The sequence below is a fragment of the Canis lupus genome, chromosome 19 (assembly GCF_011100685.1).
Source record: "Canis lupus familiaris isolate Mischka breed German Shepherd chromosome 19, alternate assembly UU_Cfam_GSD_1.0, whole genome shotgun sequence".
NCBI classification, from domain to species: Eukaryota; Metazoa; Chordata; class Mammalia; order Carnivora; family Canidae; genus Canis; species Canis lupus.
Genome location: NC_049240.1, coordinates 30,603,929 through 30,628,804, shown reverse-complemented (window position 1 = coordinate 30,628,804; position 24,876 = coordinate 30,603,929). Strand labels below are relative to the sequence as shown.

Below are 24,876 nucleotides of genomic sequence, written 5' to 3'. Positions count from 1 at the left end.
CCCAGAGCCAGGTCGTGGTTAGCTCCTGGCACCTCCAGACCTGGGGCCAACTGAAGGTTCTGTGTGAGAAAGGTGAGAGCTGCCCTCTCGCTCCCTCAGGCACAGGATGCCTGGCTGCTCACACATTTACACCTCGCCACCGAACACGAGGGCCTGAGCCGGAGCCCCTTCCAGACGGCAGGCCTCCTGCACCCTGCCAGGACGGCTCCCTCCTCGGGCTTATTGTGAGCAGAACTGCAGCTGGGCCTCATTTGTGCATTTGAGTTTTACAAGCCGGCGTCTCGGTGGGAGATGGGTTTTGCAGATCCCTGTAATAGCGAAGCAGACACCGTAGGAGAGGAGGGAGAACAGGTTTCTCACTTTCTGCATTTGCTTCTGAGGGCTTCCTTTTTTGGACATGTGTTCTGTGTGTGTGTGTGTGTGTGTGTGTGTGTGTGTGTGTGTGTCTCTCTCTCTCTCTCTCTCTCTCTCTCTCTCACACACACACACACACACACATCCCACACCCCACCCCATGGCTGCAGCTGTGGAAGGACAGCCTCCCCACCCCAACCACCCCCCCCTGCCCCGAGCGTGCCTCTGGCTGGGCCAGCGCGGGATCATCTCCCCTTGCAGGATCTGGAAGGCCTCGCTGGCTGTGGGAACCTCTCCCGTTGAACTGAGGGCGATTGTGTGAACCACAGCAGGGCCGGGCGGCCGGGCCCTGGCGGCCCGAGGACCCGATTTCTGCTCAGGCCCGACTGGACCTGTCAGTAAGGGGCTCCCGCCTCCCTTCTTGCCTCTCTCGGTGGCCGCCTGAGGGTTAAATGAGGTGCTGGATGAAAATATGCTTTATAGAGACGAGGTCTGCACAGTGAGTACAAATGTGGGCTGTTTTTCTTACTGGTGTCCAACCCAGGTGTGGGCCTGCAGGCAAATTGTAAGCCGCTCTGTGAGGGGACAGTGGCCCTTTGTGGGAGCGGGCACCGTGACTCTCCAGCGTCTTAGCGTCACCGGAAAGCCTTTTCTCATTTCTTCCTTAACAGAAAATATCCCTTAGACCAGTGTTCTCAAACCCATTGCCCTGGGATCTGGCCTAAATTCAGCTTCTGAATCCATAGGCTGGGGTGGGCCCAGGACACTATCAGAACACACACCAGGTGCTGCCAAGGCTGCTGGTGCTTGGGCCACAAAGCCAGGAAGGCAGTTTCCAGACCTGAAAGATAGTTCTATTCGGTGATCCCAGATGTCATGTTGTCCATGAACTCTGACAGCAACCAACCAGCTAGCTGGGTGACCCTGCACCCAGGAACTGAGCATTCACTGCCTCAGTTTCCCCTCTATACTCTAGGGACAATAGCGTGGCCCCATGAGGGTCATTCACATTAAACAAGATAGGGGACAAGGCCTGTTTCCTTCAAGGCTCTGGATAAACATGATCTGCTCTCTTTTCCTCGACTGCCTTTTACTCTCACAGACCCCAGGTGCAAAATAGCCAAGGGATGGGTGTGACAACAGTTGTTTCAAAGAAGTGGAAGTCAGCACTGTTGGGCGATTTGCATCGGCTGGTGGAGGTAGGAGTAGGAGATGGGGTACCCCGTGTCTGTTGCTCCCCAGTTCAGGTTCAGCATCGTGCCTTCAGAAGAACGAGTAAAGACCCAGCAGAGGGGGACGCCTGGGTGGTTCCGTCTGCCTTCGGCTCAGATCGTGATCCCGGAGTCCTGGGATCAAGTCCCATGTCGGGCTCCCTGCGGGGAACCTGCTTCTCCCTCTGCCTGTGTCTCTTCTCTGCCTCTCTCTGTGTGTCTCTCATGAATAAGTAAATAAAATCTTTAAAAAACAAAACAAAACAAAACCAGCAGAGCATCTATCTGGTCACTCACATTCCTTTGGAGTTTTCAAGAATTTGAAATGACTTGTATTTTTCTTTTTTAGGGAAAACAGAGCCCTTTTGCCTGACTGGTGTAAACCTGAGCTTTGGGGGGTTTGTACCAGCACCAGTCCTTTCTCATACACCCACACACTTATCCTCACCCCCCACTCCAATCTGTAAACATTTTTTAAATGTGTATTTTCTTTCAAAATAAAGCCACTTAAGCTTTCCCAAAATGAGCTGCTGACATGAAATTCACATTTGGCAAACCCCTGTCATCCATGTTTTACTGAGTGTGGACTATTGTAAATTAAGTGAAGTCGGTGTTTTGTTTCTTTTTTTTTTTTCCCCTTCCCCTCAAATGGTTATGGAAGTGGAGCTGCTCCTAAGTAAAAGATAAATTACGGCCGGATGTAAAGAGGCATCATTTAAAAAGTGTCAGGATACAATTGGGTTCTTAAAAACCATGCAGAGCTGCTAAATTCACATGAAAATTGAATGGTGCGGGATTGCCCAGGGTGACAGCGTCCTTGGCATTGATTTATCCCATCTGTTTGGCCGACCCATTACTTCAGGCCTCTGGTGATGAGGCTGCGTCCGCCGGGGAGGGTCTCCGCGTCCCCTATGTCCAGCTAGACCTCGGGTGAGCACGGGGAGGGCGGGGGTCTGCACAGAGAAGGACCGTGCGCGGGGACCCCACTTCACAAAGGAGGCATCGGGCCCGAGCCAGCCCTTTTTCTTATCATTTCTGATACAAGTCCTGGTTGTATCCTCTCGAAGGCTGACTTGAGACTTGCTTAACCCCTTCCTTCTTGCTGAACTGCTGGGTTCCCTACCATTGTGTGGTAGTACGGGGTCTGCTGTGATCACAGTCTCAGTGCCAGCACCTGTCGCCACGTAGGTGTCTACCCTGGAGTAGAGCAAAAAGTGAAGCCATGGAGTCCAAGGGTGTGATTCTCAAAATGTGTCACCAAATTCTTTCTAACAGTAATTTCCAGCAGGGTGCCACACACTGCTGTTTCCAGCATGGTGTATTCTCATTAAGAAACATTTCCTGCTAATTTTTTCAGGTGGAAAATGGTTTTATTTAGCTCTCAGGAAATCAACGTGTTTGTTTTGTTTTGTTTTGTTTTGAAGAATCCCCTTGCTTAAGGAAGCACTGGGGACTGTGCAGACCCAATCTGGCCATTTCTTTAAAAAAAAAAAAAAAAAAAGATTTTATTTACTTATTCATAAGAGACACAGAGAGAGAGAGGCAGAGACCCAGGCAGAGGGAGAAACAAGCAGGCTCGCTATGGGGAACCTGATGTGGGACTCGATCCCAGGACCCCGGGATCACGCGCTGAGCCAAAGACAGACACGCTCAACCGCCGAGTCACCGAGGAGCCCCCAATCTGGCTGTTTCTTGCCATAATCAGTTCACACCAGCGCGTGGGAGCTGTTCTCCACATTGGCGAGAGCCAGGTTCAGTGATGGCTCATCGGCTGTCTTGGAATCAGCCACAGTGAGAGTATTTACACCATGGAAATTGGCAAATGCTATAAGCCAGGGCCCCCACCTCTGCCCCAGGAATTGGTGGCCAGCACTGATCAGCACACAACCGCAGCCGTTTAGCACTTGCTTATAGAGAGCTTGCTGAGAAAACACATGATTTATAAGAAAAGCCCACAATCTAATTAGGAGTAGTGCTGGTTCATCGCAGCTGTCACTCTGTGATCAAGGACTGTATCTTTGCAAGATTGCTAGTCTCCGAGTGGGAAGAGGACATGTTACCTTCAGGCTTGAGTGTTTGAGGAAGACTTTGAGGAAGAATTAGAGCTTAAGCCAGCAATCCCAGGGTGTGCAAAATCAGGAAGGAGTGAAGGCTGGGAGACAGGGTGTGCTTGTGGGGCTGTCGGGAGGCCCTCGTTTCTTTTCATGAGTGATGGCTAAAATGGAAATTCGAGCCAGTGCCATGAACCGGGGCTATGACATTAGCCAGAGCTCCCCACCCCCATCCCCATCCCACCCACCAGGGTCTGTGCTGCCCACCCCACATCTCTCTCGGTGAAGGACAGTGGTGGCAGGATGCTGTGCACCTCCAGTTCCTGGCATCTGGTTCCCATTTCATCAGAGGTTGGAGTTCACCCTCAGCAATCTGTGGCACGCATGCATTTCAAAGGAAATGCTTAATTGGTCCCCAATGCTGGGTTTGTTTTGGTTTTTTGGTTTTGGGGGGGTTGGTAGGTTGGTTGGGTTTTGTTTTTTTTTTTCATCTCTCAAGGAGAAATGGCTTTTGTTGTCTTGATGGATGGGGGAAGACAGGTGGAGCTTGTGAGTATATTTGGAAGTTGCAAAAGTTGTTCATTTTGAGACTCTGCGTGTAATAAATGGTTCAAGCTGAGGCAGGAGAGGGAAGTGAGACTCAAGAGATGGTTACACAGGAGGGATTTATTGAAGCCCATTCTTCATGGCAGAATTTGGGGCCAGACAGCCAGAGGGGTAATATTCAGGGTTGGGTTTGGTTTAAAAAGGCAATTCAGACAGTTTCCTTCAATGGTTCACTGGCCCCTTGTAGTGCTGGTGACCCACCCCCTCCGGGGCCTCAGTGAGACAGCTGGGATCTCAGTTCTGACAACACTGTCCCCAGAATCTTCTGCCCTAGAACCTTTGACTGTAGCACAACCCGAAAAGATGGGTCGGCTGAGGATTCATGAGGAGAATGAGCCAGCCTCAGAGTCAGACTCAGCCCTTGTCCATCCTTTGTCACCCGCCTTGTCTTCCTTTCTGCAGCAGGCACTGCTCAGGGCATGACAGAACCTCGAGCCACACTCGAGGTGTGCAGAGACACTGACAGAGTTGGCAGTAGTGGCAAGTGAATACAAGCCTTCCCCACGAGCCTCCCCACTCCCTGCCTCCCGCTGCTCTGCCCCTCTTTCCCATTGATCCCACACTTCCTTATCCCAAAGGACCCAGAGGGATTAAGACAAAAGAACCTGTGAGAGAGAGCTGGTAGGAGATGCTCCCGGGGAGACAGAAGTCTGACTCTCATGGGGGCCAGAGGTGTGTGGGTAGAGCTGCCGGGAGGTGAGTTTGGGGAGAGGCTGGCAGGTGGCGGGAGAGCAGTGGCGGGGGGAAGCTGTCCTCAGCTCACTCAGCCCCAGGAGTGAGTTCATCCTGTGAGGACAACTATGAACAACGGGCACAGCTGTGCTAGGGGAGCCACAAGCAACCAGGAAGACAGACAGAGACCCTGCTTGCCTCGAGTTCTGGAGTGTGCTGGGATCTTCTGGAAAGTCAGCATTGCGGGAACACCCCAAACACCATCCTTACCTGTAGGACACTGAGGTGGTGGGACAAGTTTCCTGTAGGGAGAAGCCATTCATTCATTCATTCATTCACTCGTTCTTCTTCATCTCTTGAATGCCTGCTGCGAGGCAGTGCCGGACCATTCTGCCCAGATGCTCAGACACCGTTCATTCAGATGGAAAGGGCGGGACCTGGGCTCAGAAGGCATGTGGGTCCCTGGCTTTCTCCGTGACCTCACGACCTCTGGGTTTGGTTCCCTCACCACCAGGTAGAGAGACACGTGGCTGCCTGACTCCTCCTGGGTGCAGGACAGGATGTCCCTGTGACATGTGTGAGCAGTGATGTGGCTGCCAAGGGAAGAGCAGGCTGTGACCCAGGACTCGCCTTCCCAGAGGAAGTGCAGCTGTTCTCCACACCCGCTGCCCAGTGGAATCCCCAGGGGAGCTTTTAAAAATGCTGATGTCCTGGAAGCCACCCCAGAGATTCTGTCTCAGTTGGTTGGAGCTGGGCTGGGTATTGGACTTTTAATTCCCTGGTGTTTCTAATACGCTGCCAGGGCCTGTGATCCTCTGAGGTTGAGAAACCAGGGGGGCTGGGGAGTGGGGGTGATGGCCCCCCCCTCCATCTGGCCCTCTGCCTGGGCCTCCAGCCCTGTGGGGAGAGGAGGGAGGTCAGCCAGCAGCATGGGGCAGGGAGGTGGGAGGACAGAGCGTCTGAGCTGCAGGCTTTCCCTCAGCCATTAAAGTTTATCGTTGCCATGGACAGTGATTGAAAAAGGCTTTTTGCAGGACTGAAATGTGAGCAATGAAACTTGCCAGTTGATACCGACACAGGGCACTTATCTCATAAAAATATCCTCCGTGTCAAAAGGTTTCAGTAAATGTGCCTGGAAGTATTAGCAGTCATTTCTGCCAGCCTCAGGCTCCCCCGAGGCCTGCATGAGGCTGTAAAAGGGGGCTCTTAGTTTCTGTGAAAGAGGAGGGGGGAGGGAAGGAAGGAAGGAGAGGGGAGGGGAGCTCAAACCCGGCCTGCTGTTCAGGGGAAAGTGCGGGTCCTCAGTGTGGCTCCCCACAGTTAAGGACAGGGATGCCTGTCCCTTGTATAAAGGTGGAGGCTGGGCGTGCTGCTTATGGGAGGGGCAGGTGGCTGACAGCCAGCTCTGGCGTGAGGTTACACTTGTGTGATCTCATTGGCTGCTCCCAGTGACCCTACCTGGGAAGTTATCTAGGACAGTGAGGCTCAGAGAGGTTGTGTGATTTACCCCGGGTCACACAGCTGGTAAGTGGCACAGCTGGGATTCGCACCACAAACTGTCCACTTTGAGGACACCCAGAGTCTGGGGTGAGTTCTCACTCCAGGAGCTGCATCTCTGCCGGAGGCCCAGCATGATCTGGGCAGGCCTCTGTCTTTGGCTCTGCAGCTGCTCCAGTGCCTGGGTTTGGGGCACAGTTGAGGCCAAGGAAAGCTTTCCTGCCTTCATCTGGAAGCCTCTTTGGTGGGAACACAGGTTTTCAAGTCAGACTCAGGCTTCTGTTGCCCTCAAGACCCAATGTAGAGCTGAACACGAAGTAGATGCTTGCAGATTGGGTGCTGGCTGCCTCCATGAGCTCCCCCGGGACTGCTGAGGGCGGGGCTGCACCACCACCTGTACACACACAGGTCAGGACCCAGGTTCATTGGGCAGGCCAGCAGCTCAGATTGTACTTAAGCATCAGAAAGCCATGGGGGCAGGTGAGCAACGGACAGCTCCCACAAGAGCCCTGTCTGCTAGTCACCCACTCCCTCTCTCTGTTACACGCTCATTCTCCCTCGGGGTTCCAGTCCTCCACTCAGCGTGCCCCAGATCACAGCCTCCCTTCTAGGTCTGTCCCCCCAGCTCTGGCCTCATTTCTACAACTAGTCCCCGGATATGGCCACCTCAAACTCAGCAGGTCAGAAACCACTCATTTGCTTGTCTTCCAAACAGCCTTTGTCTCCTGGATCCCCTCTTCTAGGTGGGGACACCACCACCCACTTAAGCCCCACCTGGGATGCTTGAGGGGACCAGCTTCATCCTACCCCGACTTGGCACCAAGTCCCACGGGCCATGCAGCCTGCACTGGTCATGAACCAATCCCTCTCTACCGCCTCTGCCCAGGGAGGCCCCTCTTCCCTCACCCCGCTGCTCCTGAGTCTCCTTCCCTCCGGCCTCATCCACACACCTTACCCCCTGCTCCCTGTGTGTAAAATGCAGACCTGATCCTGTCGTTCCCTCATCTAAAACCTCCTTGTTGTCTCCCCATCACCAGCAGGCTAATGCCTGACATCCTTGATGTTGGATAAGGGGGGCACACCCCAGCCTTACCCTTCGCCACTGTTCCCCTGTCGTGCTATGACAACACAGAGCACTCCTGTGTTTCTCTTTTTATACTGAAGTACAGTTGACTTACAATATTACAGTAGTTTCAGGCACACAGCCTAGTGTGATTCAACAATTATGTACATTATGAAATGCTCACCACAGTAAGTGGAGTCACCATCTGTCGCCATACGACGTTATGATAATCTTTTTTTTTTAATGTATTTATTCATGAGAGAGACACAGAGAGAGGCAGAGACACAAGGCAGAGGCAGAAGCAGGCTCCCTGTGAGGAGCCTGATGTGGGACTCGATCCCAGAACCCCAGGATCACAATCTGAGCCAAAGGCAGACGTTCAACCACTGAGCCACTCAGGAGCCCCTCCGACAATCTTATGGAGTATGTTCCCTTTGCTTTACTTTTCATCCCCATGACTTACTTATTTTATAACTAGTGGTTTGTATCTTTTGATCCCCTTCACTTATCTGGCCTATCACCCCATCCTCCTCCCCTCTGACAAGCTTCTGTGCCTTCCTGGTCCTCTCCTCTGCTCACCTGTCACCTGTTGACCTGTGTGTCTCCTGCTGCCTGAGAGATCCTTGAGACAGGGACAAAATATTTTCCTTCCTGCATCTCCAGAGCAGAGCCGGCGCCCGGGCCCTGAAGGCAGAGGCAGAGGCTGTACTATGGAGAAGACAGAACTGGGAGTTCGGTGACCCTCCACAACTCTGAGCAGAAGTGGCCTCTCCTGGGAAGACCCCAGAGCACTGACTTACATAGGACCATGGGGAGTGCAGCCGGGGACTTCTGCTTCTCTGCTTTTCCAGCCACCCACACTACAATAAGAAAGCCGTCATCAGGGATGCACAGGCTGGAAAGGTGGTTAATTAAGTCTCAGGCTTTAGAATCACAGATGATGGTGCAAATCCTTCCTTGCTGGTTATTTGCTGTGTGATCTTGGTTATGTTACATACACTTCAAGCCTCAGTGTCCTCATCTATAGAATGAGGTCGTGATAGTTCATGCCCCCCAAATGGTCGATGTGAAGAGCAAATAAATATGAATATCAAGTGCTCAGAATTATGCCTGGCATAAGCACTCAAAAAATGTTTGTCATTTTGTGTTATTCTATAGATACTGTTTTTTTTTTTCCTCTTCCAAATTACTATTTAAATTCTAGTTAGTTAACATATAGTGTAATATTGGTTTCAGGAGCAGAATTCAGTGATTCATCACTTACGTACAGCTCATCACAACCAGTGCTCATCACAAGTGCTCTCCCTAATGCCCACCCCCCACCTCCCTCCCTCCATCACCCTTCAGCTTCTTGTCTGTCATTAAGGGTCTTTTATGGTTTGCTTTCCTTCTCTTTTTTTCCTCTTCCCACGCATTCATCTGTTTTGTTTCCTAAATTCCACATGTGAGTGGTATCCTACGTTATTTGTCTTTCTCTGCTTGGCTTATTTCGCTTCGCATAATATACTCTAGCTCCCTGCAGATCATTGCAAATAGCAAAATTTCATTCTTGTTGATGGCTAAGTAATATTCCTGTGTGTGTGTGTGTGTGTGTGTGTGTGTGTGTGTGTACCACACCTTCTTTATCCATTCATCCATCAATGGACATTTGGACTGTCTCCATAGTTTGGAGCTACTATAAACATCAGGGTGTATGTACCCCTTCAAATCTGTATTTTTGTATCCTTTGGGTAAATTCCTAGTAGTGAAATTGCTGGGTCACAGGGCAGTTCTATTTTTAACTTTCTGAGGAACCTCCATACTGCTTTCCAGAGTGGCTGCACCAGTTTGCATTCCCACCAACAGTATCAGAGGGTTTCCAATTCAGTGGATACTCTTAAGGAGTGCCCAGCTGGCTCAGTCTGGAAAGCATGTGATTCTTGATCTTGGGGTTATGAGTTTGAGCCCCACATTAGGTGTAGAGATTACTTAAATAAATAAACTTAAAAAATATTCTTGAGCTTTTACCACTGGGCTGCTAGGCAGGGAAAAGCAATATTATTACTAGAGTGAACAATATGGACAAGGAGGCTGGTGCCCTCATGAGCATTTATGGCTCCTCTTTCATGGTCTTAGGATGAGAGATGGCTAGATGGCTGGCTCATATTTATGTGGGACACTGCACAGGTCATTAGTCCTGCCCCATGGCACTATGAGGGGAGCAGAGACTGATTATAGTGGGAAATCATTCTGTGGTGATGAGGGTGGCCCTTCAAGCTCTGGTCAGTGGTCTGTCCCCTCAGCTTTTGCTTGGCTTCAGCCTAAGCAGGGCTGGGTGTGGGAGCAGGGGTGCCCAGGACCAGCCAAGATATGGAGCATGGACATAGGTTTCAGCGTGACTTGTCTATGTGCACTTGGGTCAAATAAGGAAATGAAATTCTGACTTCTTTCTGGTTGGCAACACGGTGGGAACTTTTCCAGAGCCCTTGTGTGTCAGGGCCCTTATCTTTGGAGCATTTGGTCTGCTCCACCCTGCAGGCTGTGCTCTGTGGATTGTTTACTGAGCACCCCTCCCAGAACCTCGAAAGAGAAAAGAAGCCAGAGCTCTGGATTCAGGGTCTGCATGTTCCAGAACTGTGGGGCAGGAGGGCCCTGTGGCCTATCTAGAATGCGGAAGAAGGAACTGTTTCTGCTTCCAAAGAGGGAAGGCTCCCCCACCCAGATCTGGCCCCAGCCCCTCCCCACCCATGGGCCATGCTTGGCATCTGCCCTGAAGCTGTGGTTTGGGGGAAACCAATGTTATGGGAACAACTCCTGGCTCAGGCTAATGTCACTCTAGCCCGGAGGCAGATTCAGGGTGGGTGGCTTGGTCTCGGAATCTTATTTTGCTCGGAAAGGAAGAGGAATCAGTTACAGGGTAGGGCACCTAACCGCTTATAGCTGATGGGGCAGACTGTCTGCAGAAGCGAGACACAGGTGGACAAGGATTCCAGTTTTGTGCCAAAGTTACCTTCCTCCTCGGCCCTTAGATCTGTCTCTGACCTATTGTGGGGAATCAGGGTTCACTATTGTCCACGGCTTATGCTAAAGATCTAACCCCCAAGAGAGTGGCTGCAAGGGTCCCCCAGCTCTGGAACCCCAATCCCCAGAAGCCAGAGGATTACATCATGATCATTATCATTCCTTCTTGGGAATAAACGTACCCTCCACCTTTTGACTGGCTTGGTGATGAGGTCCCCATGGGGAGATCACCTGGAGGTGCTTCTCAGATTCAGGGAGTCCACCTGATGCTCCCAGCCTAGCTGGGCCCTGCTGACCTCTTCCCAAATCTGGCGTTCCCATCCCCCACTTTAAGGTCTGTTCCCCCTCCCCAGCTGCCCTTCCAGGGTTACTACCTCCAGCCAGCCGGCCCCTGCAGGTTCTGTCCCCACGGCACGTGGCCCTATCTGTTTCTATGAATTGTCTCTTCCAAAGTGCCATCTGGAGGGAAAGAGTATGAACAATTCAAGGGCCCTGGAGAAGGGACATGGATGTTGTGACCCCAAATCTGGGATTGCTCGGAAACATACAAATACAAACATCCATTTATGGCGGGGCTGCTATTAGGTTGTACAAGCCACCCCCATTTAAACCCAGTTTACGGAGATCCCTGGGTGGCTCAGTGGTTTAGCGCCTGCCTTCAGCCCAGGGCATGATCCTGGATCGAGTTCCGCACGGGGCTTCCTGCGTGGAGCCTGCTTCTCCCTCTGCCTGTGTCTCTGCCTCTCTCTCTCTGTGTCTCCCATGAGTAAATAAATAAATCTTTAAAAATTTTTTAAAAAATAAACCCATTTTACACATGGGGATCCCAGATCGTCCCAGGCCCCCAGCTGGTCCCACAACCCTGTAGGGAGCAGAGCTTTATGAAATAGCTCATGGGATGCCTGGGTGGTTCAGTAGTTGAACATCTGTCTTCGGCTCAGGTCATGATCCCGGGGTCCTGGGATGGAGTGTGGCATCAGGCTCCCCACAGGGAGCCTGTTTCTCTCTCTATGTCTCTGCTTCTCTCTGTGTCTCTCATGAATAAATAAATAAAATCTAAAAATGAAAGAAAAGAGAAAAGAAAGAAAGAAAGAAAGAAAGAAAGAAAGAAAGAAAGAAAGAAAGCCAGCTTGGTAACTTTAATGACAGCAGCAGCTTCTCCACGTGGGGCGTGACAAGGGTGTGCACAAGCTCCAGTCTAGTCGCACGTGGGTCTGCCCCTCCTGTCTCCCTCTGGATTTCCTCAGGACCCCCGGCCTCGATGATATCTGCAGCTTTCCTACACTGGAGTTTCTTCCTCCAGCTCCCCTGTCCCGATCTTGACCCCCATAAGATGTCTGGTTACCCTTGCCCATCCCACAAGTTTGTCATGCTAACATGCAGCTGGGGGTCTCCCAGTGGCCAGGGGCCTGTGGCAGGGTGACTGCAGGGCCCTCGGCCACCTTGTCCCTTGGCACGGCTGGCTGGGGCTTCTCATCCTAATCAAGGGCTGCGTTTTAATTTATGCAAATGGGGGAGGGATGGTGGCAGGGAGTCCCAGACATCCATCACCCCATTTCCCGGCACCAGTCATTCATCAGCGGGGCCTTAAAGATAATACACTTTTTGTTTAAGGCAATTACTTAATCTTGACAAACTCGTGTGTTAAGCAGCGCTATTAGTGGGGCCCATCATTAATCAGTATAAAACCAGGTGGGTGCTTTTTCTGAACTGCAATCGCTCTTGGGGACCCAGGGTGGGCCCTTTGCCATTCTGACTGCCCTAATTACACAGGCGGCATGCTAACAACGAGCATCCTGCATGTGCTGTGGGGGCGCTGAGCCACGGGCGGGGAAGGGGCCCATTTTTAACGCCAGTCAGCACGTTTTCCAAGCCAGGCAGAATGATCCATGGGGGTTATTAGCAGGCACCAGAAGCACAGCTGGGGAAAACAGATAACCCCCTCCCGCGGGTCCCTCCCGACTTGCCTCCAACTTTACAGATCCCTGGGCAGCACTTAAAAGCTGCTGCGTGAAATACCCCTTCTGTTTGGGGGGGGGGGGGGGTTGCACTCATTTTTGGAAGGGTTGTGAACAAAGTAAGTGGAAATACCCAGTCCAGCCATATGTCTCCTGGAGTTTGTTGGCTCCGGGACCCCTCCTTACCTGTCCCATGTGCTCCTTCCTCATCCTCCCTCCTGAGGCTCCTGTCCCAGGCTGCCTTGCGGGGGGCACTGGCCACCCAGGACAAGGCCCTGGCTGCCTCCTTGGCTTCCTATCCTACCTTCATCATCCTAGAAGAGCCCTCACTGCCCTGTCCCACCTGTAGGAACGTGTCTGGAATTCCCATGGATGGCTGGGAGGCCCGGCTATGACACTGATTAGCTACAGGACTGCCTCTGGCCAGTTCCCTGAACTTCTGTGCCTCGGTTTCCTCATCTGCAAAATGGGGATCATCTACATCATCATAAAACATCCCTCATTAGGAGCTATGAGGATTAAATCACATGCCCAGGAGAGCTCCAGCGTGTGGGAAGGTGAATGCCTTAGCTGTTAGAACCACTTCTGTTTTCAGTGTCTCAGGAGGGTCCCAACAGCTGAGCTGGAGACTCTTTGTACGTCTGTCTGCTACTACTGCCATCATACTACTCCATTTGCTGCTACTCTGTGCACTAGGACTTTCCTAGGTCCTAAGCTAGTTTATGCAGAATGCAGGCAGCTGCTGGTCACCCCCAATATCCACAAGATCTCTTTTCCAGCAGTGAGAAGATTCACCCATTTATGCATTCACTCACTCGGCACGTATTCCTCACTCCCATGGTCTCAGGCAATGGACTCTGGCTTTGAGGAAGTGATGCAGAGGGCATATCTCCTGCCTGATTTGGAGAAGGGGCAGAAGAAGAGTCCAGGAAGCCTCACAGACTAGGCCAAGGCCAGTGTGATGAGAAGGGGAGGGGAGGGACTGGCCGGGGAGCGGCTTTCAGGCAGGGTGAGCGCTGGCAATGGGCTGGCAGGTGTGGCAGTGGGCCTGGAGCTTTCTGGGGCTGTGATCCCATGCCTTCCACCTAATTCTGGAGGATCAGGAGAGTGCTACGGGTGAGGCTGGGCTTTGCACTCCATTCTGCAGGCCACGGAGGGCCTGGGGGCTGCCTGTCAAGCAGTTGTATCTGTCCTTTGGGTCTCCGTTGCTGGGGTGGACCTGGACCCACAGAACAGGGCCACTGCCCACAGCACCTTGCCTGGGACAAATGGGCCAGGCTGCCCTTTGGTTTGAGGAAGGGCAGCTCTGGTTTCTCCAGCCCCGAGACACATGGTGTGTGGGAGTTTGCCCCTAGATTTTAAACCCTGTTTATTTTAAAGGAAGTAGACTCCATCTGCTTTTAATTCACACACTTAGCTCATCAAAATATTGTTTTGCAAGAGGTTTTTTTGATGTCCAGGAAGCCTTTGGAGTTTCTCTCTCTCTCTCTCTCTCTGTCTCTCCTTAGTCTTACTCTAGGAAACAAGATTCTGAGCCTGCTCAGGGCCAGCAAGGTAGCTCATGAGACCATGTTTTCTGCACCTCAGATTCTCTTCCAGTGTAATAGGGAGAATAGGCTTTTCCCAGGGGTTCTGTGGACTATCCCCTAGTCTTGCCAGGTGGATCTCCAATGTCCCCAGTTAAGGGAACTGCTGTTTCCAGCAGCAGCAATGGGCAGCCATGGGCTGGAGTGTGGGGAGAGGTGGAGGGGATGGCTCTGCTGGAACCTACTCTTGAGTCAGCTGAGTCCAGAATTGCCTGGAGCCAGTGCTGCCCAGGGAGCCAGGCTTCTGGAAGCCTTACACAGCTTGGCCTGTGCTTCCCCAGGGCCCTGCTCTGCCTGACAGCATGCATGCACTTTGCTTCCTGGGAGACTCTCTCTTATTGGTCAGAAGGTCTTAGGAGTCCGCACACCCACTGCCTTGTTCGAAGACACTTGCCCAAGCCTGTGGGGAAGGCAGTGGGCAGTGATCCAGGGCAGAACTCAGAGTGGTGCTGCTGCCTCGCTCTGTTCTGCCCTGATGGGTCAAAGGCATGGAAGGATGGCCCTGGGAGCCCTTGTCAGTTAGATGGAAGGAAGGAAGGAAGGAAGGAAGGAAGGAAGGAAGGAAGGAAGGAGGGAGGGAGGGAGGGAGGGAGGGAGGGAGGGAGGGAGGGAAGGAAGGAAGGAAGGAAGGAAGGAAGGAAGGAAGGAAGGAAGGAATTAATTTATTAATTGGTTATTTAAGTGACCAAATAGAAGTTTTGCAGGGAGATAAGACTCAGAAGGGAGGAAAGGCTTTTAGAAAGACGCTCTTCCCCATATTTTAAATATCAATAAGACTTTTATTAACCTATATTATAATTCTATATAAACAGTCAAAGTTTAACCATGATAAGGCAGCCAGTAGCCCACTGGGCACTTCAAATGTAGCTGCCTCGAATTGAGATGTGCTACAAATGTAAACTACACAACTAATTTTGAAGAATCAATACCAAAAAAAGGAATATCAAACATCTTGTTAATAATTTTATATTGGTCATATGTTGACAGGTTAATATTTTTGATAATATTTTTTAAAGATTTTATTTATTTATTCATTATATATATATATATATAGAGAGAGAGAGAGAGAGAGATAGAGAGAGAGAGAGAGAGAGAGAGAGAGGCAGAGACACAGGCAGAGGGAGAAGCAGGCTCCATGCACCGGGAGCCCGACGTGGGACTCGATCCGGGGTCTCCAGGATCACGCCCTGGGCCAAAGGCCGGCACCAAACCGCTGAGCCACCCAGGGATCCCCTATTTTTGATATTTTGATGTAATTTTGATATTTTTTATATCCTCACCCCCCAAGTGAGTCAACAAAATTGGATTATTAAAAATATTAGCTGTATATTTTCAGGTGGTTTTTGTTTGTTTGTTTGTTTTATGTAGCTACTAGAAAATGTAAACTAACCTATGTGCCCTGCAGGGTATGTCTACTGGCCAGAGCTGCATCTGACATGTGGCCACTTAGAGAAGAAATCCGTGGTAGCAATTGTCTTAAAGAAAAGAACCCTTTTGAGTAACATATACCCATTGGGACCATATTGACAAGGGGCTCCCGAGAAGTGGTCCTTAAGAGACTTGTTTCAGCGAAGAAACGAAAAGCATTTTGTAATTAGCTGTCGAATACAGAGAAGGAAGTAAGCGTAGCCCACGTGCTCGGAGGTGCTTGACCGCTCTGTTCACTGCAGATTGTGCTGCACAGTTTCAAATTTCATGAACTGGTTTTGGCCAGAGCACTCAGAAGTGTCTTAGCCAGCCCGGGAAAAGTGTCACCCGTGCCTGATGGAGACTGAGTGTCGAAGTCCCTTGAGAGCCATAACAGAGTGACCACAGGCTCTCTTGGTGCTCTTGGGGGGATGAGAAGCAGCACCGAAGCAAGAACTCTGTAGGAAAGGGACCAGATGCTGGTGAAGGAAGCAAAGAGGCAGGTGACACTGTGGGGACCCTTGTGGGATAGGCAGAGGAGAGGTGCAGACCCCCTCCTGAAAGCCTAAATGGCCATCCCCGCCCCCATGAAAAATGGGCTTTTTAGACAGTGACAGGACAGCATGGGAACTGCCGGCTAGTGGCTGCTGGTGCAAGCTGGCAGGTGATTCTCTAAAGAGTGACAAGATAGGAGGATGTCATGCAGGTAATCCTGAGCAGTGTTGGGTCTGCACTGGAATGCTGACACCCATCCTGGGGCACAGGCACCAGCTCACAGGTCACTCAGTCCCCCAACCCCTGGGGGAGCTTTCAGCACTGTGTCTTAGAGGTTTTCAAGGAAGACCTTCAGAGCCGTGGTCTTTTGGGCCTCAAATCTAATACAGATTTTAGGGTCTTACTACTTCCTTTGGAACAGATTCCATGACAAGGACAGTTTTCAAACTTAATCAGGCTTAACCTTCTCTGAGGTCTCTTTTGGTTCAAAGATTCTCTAGTGTAGGACCCCACTTGTGTACCCCAACAGGTGCACAATCCATCCCATCCCCTGCGATGGCAGAGGTCACCCCTGGGACGCTCTGCAGCACCCCTAACCTTCAGCCCCTTATTGCAGGGGTGGGAGGTCCATGGAGATGGCCTCGCGGGCACCACTGGGGGTGGTCCATGCTCTGTACCTGTGTTATTCTATTCTGCCTCATAGCCTCCCTCGGTTGGCGGTCTTGTCACTACCTTCTTCGTACAGATAAAGAAACTGAGGCACATGAAGTCTAAGTGAATCTGTGATGGGACCTGGATTGTTCACCGTGTCAACTGCAGCCTCTGGTTCGGCTTCCATCCGGCTCATGTGGCCTGTTCTCCCCACCTTACCACCATCATCCGGGGTGTCTCAGTCAGCACTAGTGGCTCTAGTAACACCATAGACCAGAGGGCTTATACCTCAGACTTCCCAGTCTCCAGATCTGCGGGAAGTCTGAGGTCATGGCGCCAGCACATTCCGTGTCTGGTGACAGTCCCCCTTCCTGGTTGGTAGACAGCCATCTTCTTGCTGTGAGGCCTGAGGGACTCAGGGTCCCTTTTATAAGGGTACTGATCCTATTCATGAGGGCTCCACCCTCCTGACCTCATCACCTCCCACAGGCCCCACCTCCAAACCATCACATCGGGCATTAGGATTTCAACCTACGAATTTGAGGGGTAGGTACATAAGCATTCAGTCTGTAGCAGAGGGGGACAGACCCCAGGACCACCGAGGCTCCCACACCAGGAGGGCCACGTTTGGTCAGGCACTCTGCAGGCCCTTGGAGCGTGCGCTTCTCCCTGCACGCCTGCCCATCCCATCCTGAAGAGCGACCTCCGAGCACTGCCCTGCATGGGGTGGCTGGCCCTGGCCCTGGCCCAGGGCTTTCCCTCTTGCCAGCAGCTATTTTGTCATATTTTGTCAAGCAACACCTTCTTGGAAAGGCCAGCCCGCAGCTCCGGGGTGGGCGGTGTACACTGGTGGGTCCGGCCCAGGCCCTGATCCTGAGCTCTGTGTGGGGGCAGGACTGACTGCATGAGCCCGGGGCCTCAGCCTGCCTGCCGGACACCAGCCAGCTAGTGGTGTTGGAATTTCCTGTCTCATTTTAACTCCCCCCACCGCCTCCCCCCAAGTGAGACAGAAATGCTTTTTAATTGCATGCTGTGGAGTGCCATTCAGGATATTATTATTCTTATTAAGTGCTTCCTGTGGGGTGGTGCCTGGGCATCAGGAGGAGGCTCCGGAGGCAGCCTGTCCCGAGGCTTATTATTGGGAATAATAATGCCATTTGCATAAATCCCGGAAGTGGACTTGCCTGGCTGCTGGGAATGAGGCTTTCCTGGACTCTTCTGCATTTTCTTGCCTCCTAGCTCTGATGCTTTGGCCGCTACTTCGTTCCCGCTGGGAGAGGACTTGGCCATCTGAGTCCACACGTCTGAAGGGTTGGCCTTTGAAACTGTCCAAGTTTCCAAGTGAACTGAGGCCACCCCAGGCGGAGGGAGGAACACACGTGTGCCATCTCCCAGGGCTTCTCCCAGTCCTGGCGTGCACCTTTGCCTCATCCCTCATGATGCTAAACCCTCTGCCACAGCTACTGGTAAATGGGATGGCGTGGCAGTGCCCAGGATCTGACCATCACACCCAGGGATGTCTCAGTCATCAGTCGTGTTGCCCTTCTCCAGATGTGGACATTCCCCAGCTAGTACAATGCATAGCAGGCATGAATAGGAGAAATAATCTCCTCTTCCTTCCCGGTGCCAGTGGGAACTCTGGAAGGATGGAAAAGTTAAGATAGGCCAGGTAAAGTGTGGCCCCTGAGAAGCTGTGTGAACCTCACCTGGGCACTTGTTGTAGATGTAGAGTCTTAGGCCCTCCCAGCACTGAAGCCAGAGCTCTGAGGATGGCGCCCAGCGTGGTACTAGAACAAACCCTACAAGTGATTCTTGGTTCTGAGAAGCACTAATGTTGGTACCCAGTAGGTGTTCCACAGTGTGCCTCTTGTTATCTGTGGCACGTCATAGAATCTCCGGGAGGACCCTGGAAGGAGGTGTGGCTAATCCTGTAATGCAGGAGAGGTCGCGTGGTTTGACTGCGCACAACTCTGTGCCCTGGTACAATTGAGTCCTCTGGCCACATTGCCTCTGAGCCTACACTGCCCACACTGCCCACACTACCTCTGAGCCTAAAGAATCCATCGTTCTCCCCCTTCCTTCCAGCTCTCCCCGTCTTGGCTGCTAGGGCCCAGCTCCAAAACTGCCTCTTCCAGGGAGGCTTCCTGGCTGCTCTGGGTGCCACAGAAATCCCCCTTCCCTGACCATTCCGGCAGCCTATGCACGTGGAGCCTGCTGAATCACATGGGATCCAGCTCTCCAGCTTTGCAGAGTGCCCCTGGTGCACTCCCTATGGGCAGGAATGTGCTTCTTGTTCTCTGGGGCCTCAGAGCACTCAAGCAAGGGCGTTCCTACAGTGACTCTGTGAGGGAAGCCTTGGTGGGCTGGTGGGCCCAGAGAGTGAGCTCCATCCTTTGGGCTGTGTAGGCCAGGGATTGAGAACACTGCCCTGGGTGGTGGGCAGCTGGTCCCTATGGATTCTGGAGAAGGCTAAAGAGCTAGACCCTCTGGGGCCTGAAGCCAGTGCAGGTCAAGGCCATGTCGCAGGGGCCATGCGTCTGAACTGCATCATGTCCCTAGGCCAGGCCTGTGTAGCTAAGAGGATTGTCCCATCTCTTCTTTGGAGCTGATGCTATCATTCCTGGTATCTTCTGGGAAGTCCCTAGCTCCAGAATCCCTGAGAAGTGGGATCCTGGGAGAGCCCAAGATCTCCACAAGAAAGGGAGAGAATATAGAGTCCTGTCCTGTAGGATTTGCAATGAGCCCAGCTTCAAATGGCTAAAACATAGACTGTAACCATGCAGGCAACTAGCTAGCATCCAGCATCTGCTGAAGGGCCTGCTAATCTTCCGGCGCCATTTGCACAGAAAATAAGGGTGCCAATCACTGTCCCTTCCTTGCATGATCAACATTTTTCATTTTGTACAGCATGCACCTTCCTTCTCCAAAGATACAGGCGTCTCTTGCTGCCTGGGTCCTTCCGTTAAAGGGAAAGTGACCTGGTAAGTCATCTGCATTTGAGTATGAATTTGTTTCCATGACTTTCCCAAGGTCTGTTTGCTTTTAAGAAAACTAATGAAACTTCTGCACTGGGGTTATTACTTGATGCAAGGAATTATAAGGGAAGGGAATGTGATCCATTAGTCTTTAACAGGGAATCCCAAGCAGAGCCTCCCAGACTGCAAGAGAAATTGGAGGCCAAAGGAGCCCTTTCCTGGTCCAGAGCATGCCCAACTGGAATGCCCCCATTTCAGCTTATTAGAGGCAGCCTGGAGACCATCAGAGTGTCTGTGATGCAGCCTACAGTGCTGCATCAGCCAGGATGGCAGCCCTGGGGCACAGGCCAACTGCCCAAGGAGGGTATGGGGATCCACACCCTGCCTCCCAGGGCCCCAGGGACCACACCGATACACATTTCTGTCTCATCGTAACCCCGACCGGTGTTGTACTAGGACCAGGCCTGCTTCCGGAGACACCTGCCGGCACCTCCCTTCGGCCAGTGCCGGGCAGCGCAGCTCTTCTTACAGAAACCCTTCGCTTCCCTGGTCCCAGGCCCAGAGCATACCGGCCCACGTGCTCCCACCTAACAGCCCCTGTGGTCTTAATGGAAATGGCCAGGGGAAATGGAGACCGTGCTAATCTCTAGGGAGTGGACAGCCCAGAGGGCCGGGTGTCCCTAACACGTCCAGTCTGTTCTGGAGGACAGCTACTTTCACCCCCCACCCAGCCCCTCCGGCTCCAGGCCAGCCTCCCCAGGCCTCTCTGAGCTCAGTCCTCAGGGCAGCACCCCCTTGTTGTAGCAACACATGACTTCATTCGAGGAGAATCCTCTGGCTGCTGACGCAGCTGCCCGGTCATGTTTCGATGACCCAATTTTCCCGATCCTGTGTCTGAACCCTCTGCTGACCCCGCCCCGTCCTCTCTGGCAGAAATTCACCGGAGTCGTTATTAATGGGACATTAACTAGACCCAAGCTTCCGGAGGAGGGTCCTCCCTGCCCCCTTTGCTTAGGCCAAGGACACTGCCAAGGCCAGTGAACGGTCATCCCTGGGACCACCAGACAAGGAGCACTTGGCTTTTAAACCTTAGGCAGAGAGATTCTGAGTTTGAAAATCAAAATCATGGCACCACCATCCTCAGCTTCCCAGACTAGTCGTCTTTCTGTGTAGGATCAAAAACAAATGTGCATTTTCTTCAGAGGGACGGGGGCAATACATAGAAAATGCCCAGTTTAGAGTTTCTTCCTCAGAAACTTAAAAAGAGAGCCATTTCTTTGAAATGACATATGGGATGTGTGTGTGTGTGTGTGTGTGTGTGTGTGTGTGTGTGTGTTCCCCCTTGCCGGAAGGACATGATTTAGTTTGGATTCTTTTTTTACTTAAAAAAAAAAAAAAAAAAAAGAGCCCACAATGAAAACAATGTGTGGAAGGATCTCATTCAACATGTCACTTGAAGGCAGCTCTTGTTCTTTGTGTATATCTTCGTGTTCCTTGGGTGCTGCTGGCCTCTCGACAGAGGGATCTCCCACCGGGGTCCAAAGGAGAATTCCTCCTCCTGCAGCCTGGCGGAGGGGCTCTGAGCAAAGCGTTCATTTCTGAATGAGGGCTGCAGGGGTGGGGGGAGACAGGCCATGCTGGTCTGAAAGGGGTACTGAGACCTCAGATGGGCCAGATCAACCTTCATCCCTTGGATGGCCTGGGATGCACAGTTTGCCCCAGAGACAGCTGACGGGGGCACGGGTGACAACCAGGGGCTGGTGGGCTGGGCATCTCCAGAAGGTCGCTGGTCCCTAGTAGTGAGTTGTATGGATAGGGCCACAGTGATGAAGCAGTGCCTGTACCCCAAGCTCCTATGCCCTGCCCAGGGATCCCTTTTAAGCCCTCAACGTGTCACGGGCTGGGACAAGCATAGCTCTTTCTCCTGGGATCAGGTGACCTTTCACAAACAGCAGGACTGTCCTGTAGGGAGGAACTGAAAGCCCATCTGATCCCCATTGTACAGGGATGCCTGGGTGGCTCAGTGGTTGAGCATCTGCCTTCAGCTCAGCTTGTGATCTCTGGGATCGAGTCCTGCATCAGGCTCCTCACAGGGAGCCTGCTTCTCCCTCTGCCTCTGCCTCTCACTCAGTGTTTCTCATGAATAAATAAATAAATAAATAAAATTTTTTAAAAAAATTCCCATTGTACAAATGGGTAACATAATGCTCTGAGAGGAGACATGGTTTCCCCAGTGTCCGTGGCCTGACCCCCAGTCCTGATTTAAGAGAAAGCTACTCCCTCTAGTAACTTCCACAGCCTACACCCCAGAATGGGGGAGGTGGGGTGCAGCCTCAGCTGTAGCAGGACTCTGTGGGTGGCTATGAGTTATGCCTCTTCCCAGAAGCCCCAGGCTCCTCCTTCCCCATCACACACGTGTACACACACACACACACACACACACCATTCATACACAGCAGCGGGCTTCAGCCTTGGTCTCACCTCCATTTCATGTCCTCCTGGTAAACTACCATGAGCACTTCATTCCTGCAGATTTTATAGCTCATGAGACCTGCATGAAGTTGCATTAACCCTGAGAAAAGCACTCCTAGCTAGCTAGTGAGGATGAGGGGAAGGTCTGGGCTCTGAGGGCATTAGGGGACTGCCTTCCACTTCTGCAGGTGGCAAGATGAGCGAGGAAAGGACCACACTTGGGTGCTGGGGGACAGCCAGTGGGAGGTCTGGGGTGAGCACAGCCTGGGATGCAGCGAAGAGCTAGGAACTGATATCTGCAAAGCACTGAGAACAGGGCCCAGTGCTGCATGAGCGTTTGTTAAGTATAATACATAGGGTGGGACCAGAAGGACCCCAGGGATTGACCTTGCTCCCAGGGACTGCTCTGAGCATTCGTTTTGGCTGGGCAGAGGGAAAATCCCTGACCAGCTCTCTTGGGCCTCGGATTCTCCCCTAGTTTCTGTTGTTTTTCAGCTTTGTGACTTTGGACTGAAATCACCCATAGCCTCCATTTCCTCATCTGTGAAATGGGCACAGTAACACCTCCCCTGGCTGCCTCATGGGGCTTTTGGGTATGCAGGAAAACATTCAGATACATACAAACTATTTTTATTTTATTAACAATACTATAATCTGATATGCGTGGCCACATTAAAAAAACAACAACAACCCTCAAAAGGCCCTTTCTTGAACATCTGGGGAGCTGGACATGGCTTCCCTGCCAAGTCCTATGGGGGTTCAGGGAAGGCCAGCTCGACTCCCAATACATAAGCAGGCCAGTGCTGACCCTCCTCCCTCTGAAGGTTGGCAGGGAGCTGGGAGCAACTTGTCCCACATGGCACAGCTGGGAAAATTCTATTCACAGTAGAATAGGGACTGTGGGCCTCCAAATATTAGTGATAATTGTCATCTACAGTAGTAATATTTATGGAGTGTTTTTTCTATGCATAGAAAGCACCCCCGCTGCAGGAGTCTTTTATCTGCAGATTAACCACAATGGTGACTCAGAGAAGGAAAGAAGCTTGCTCACTGTCATGTGGCTGGTGAGCAGCAGGTTTGATCTCGGGGTCTCTGACCCCCAGGGGCCCCCTGGGCATCCTGTCATTGCCACCAGAGTCATACCGGCCTTACCCGTCAGGGGACACGGGCGGGACTAAGGGGATGGGTGGTCAGTCATTCCAGCAATCTCCCACTTCAGAAGTGAGGGCCCGACCAGAGGGATGGGACAGCGTGACTGCTGTCATGTCTGATGGCCAGGTCCCCCAGGAGCCCAAGATCTGTGGAGTCTATTTGGCAAATTGATTCAGTCAGGGTAAGAAGATTCGCTGTTTTCATTCTCATACCTGTGGAAGGTGCCAGTATTGAGGAATTATGAAGATGAATTTGAGTATGTAAAAATTCAGGTTAAAATTTCAGAGGGAAAGTTTTCTTTTAAGGATTCATGGTGTTCAGGGTACCTGGCTGATTCAGTCAGTGGAGTGTGCAACTCTTGATCTTGAGGTTGTGAATTTGAGCTCCATGTTGGGTGTAGAGATCACTTAAAAATGAAAAAAAAAAAATCTTTTTTTTTTTTTTTTTTTAAGAGAGAGTATATGCAAGTGGGGGGTGGGGAGGGGCAGAGAGAGAATCTTAAGCAGGCTCCGTGCCCAGTGCAGAGCCTGATGTGGGGCTGGATCTCAGAATCCTGAGATCAGTACCTGAGCCAAAATCAAGAGTTGGATGCCTAACCAACTGAGCCACTCAGGCACCAAATTAAAAAAAAAAAAAATTAAAAAAAAAATTTCACAATGTTCTACCCAAGTGTCTGTTGATGAGTCGCTGGATAATCAGATGTGGTATATCCATGTAGTGGGATATCATTCAGCCCTAAAAAGGAACTTCTGACACATGCTACACTAGATGAACCTTGAAGAAGTCATGCTAAGTGACATAAGCTATGTGGATAAGGACCAACCCCACACGATTCCACTCATGAAGTATGTAGAATAGATTCATGGAAACAGAAAGGCGAGTGGTGGCTGCCAGGAGATGGGGGAGATGGGGGAGTGGAGAGTTAGTGTTTAATGGGGACAGAGTCTCAGCTGGGAAAGATGGGAAAGTTCTGGAAATGGATGGTGGTTGTCCACCAATCTGAATGCATTAATGCCATGGAGCCATACATTTAAAAATGATTCAAAATGGTAAATTTTATGTTACACATATTTTACCACAATAAAAAAAAAATTATTAGTGCTACTAGGACGGTCCCAGGATCTTTCGCACGGAAACCGTTAGCAGGATTATGTGTGTATGTTCACTGCAGAAGGCTGGGCAGTCAGCTGACCTGTACGCGTGTAAAACAAACCCATCCTCGGCTCTTGCAGGGACTCTGCGATTCAGTCTACGCGCACACCCGCTGGCCCGTGGCCTTCAGCCTGAGTGCGAGTTGACTGAGAAATCTCCACTTCTTAGCCCTTTCCCCAGTCTAACTACTTTTTAAAGAGGCTTGTTTTCCTAAAGCCTATCATTATGTTTGCCTCCAGGGACCCAGGAATTTTTTTTTTTTTTTTAAATAAGCAAAGAGCATCCTACAATTATCATGATGATTTGTTGAGGGCAGGCCAAGTGCAGACGGGAGGCTGACATGACTCTGAAAGCAAGGCTCACGTGCTGGCGTCTGCGTCTCGGAGGCACCCACCAGCTCACGTGGGATTGGCAAATCATATGAAGAGCTGGAGAATTAACGGCCCCACATAGGTGCCCGCTGTCCGCCGCCACCTGGACGATGGGACAGGTGCCTGGGTGGGATCGCCCCCGCCCCCGCCCCCCCCCTCCCCACCAGGCTGGCCGCAGTCAGGAGCGGGCCCTGGCCTCGCAG

General features: G+C 51.6%; 1 protein-coding gene across 3 annotated transcripts in view; it reads left to right on the top strand.

Moving 5' to 3' along the window:
* GLI2 (GLI family zinc finger 2) overlaps positions 1-24,876 on the top strand; it is a 255,721-nt gene that overhangs the window by 169,662 nt on the left and 61,183 nt on the right. The window lies entirely within an intron of this gene.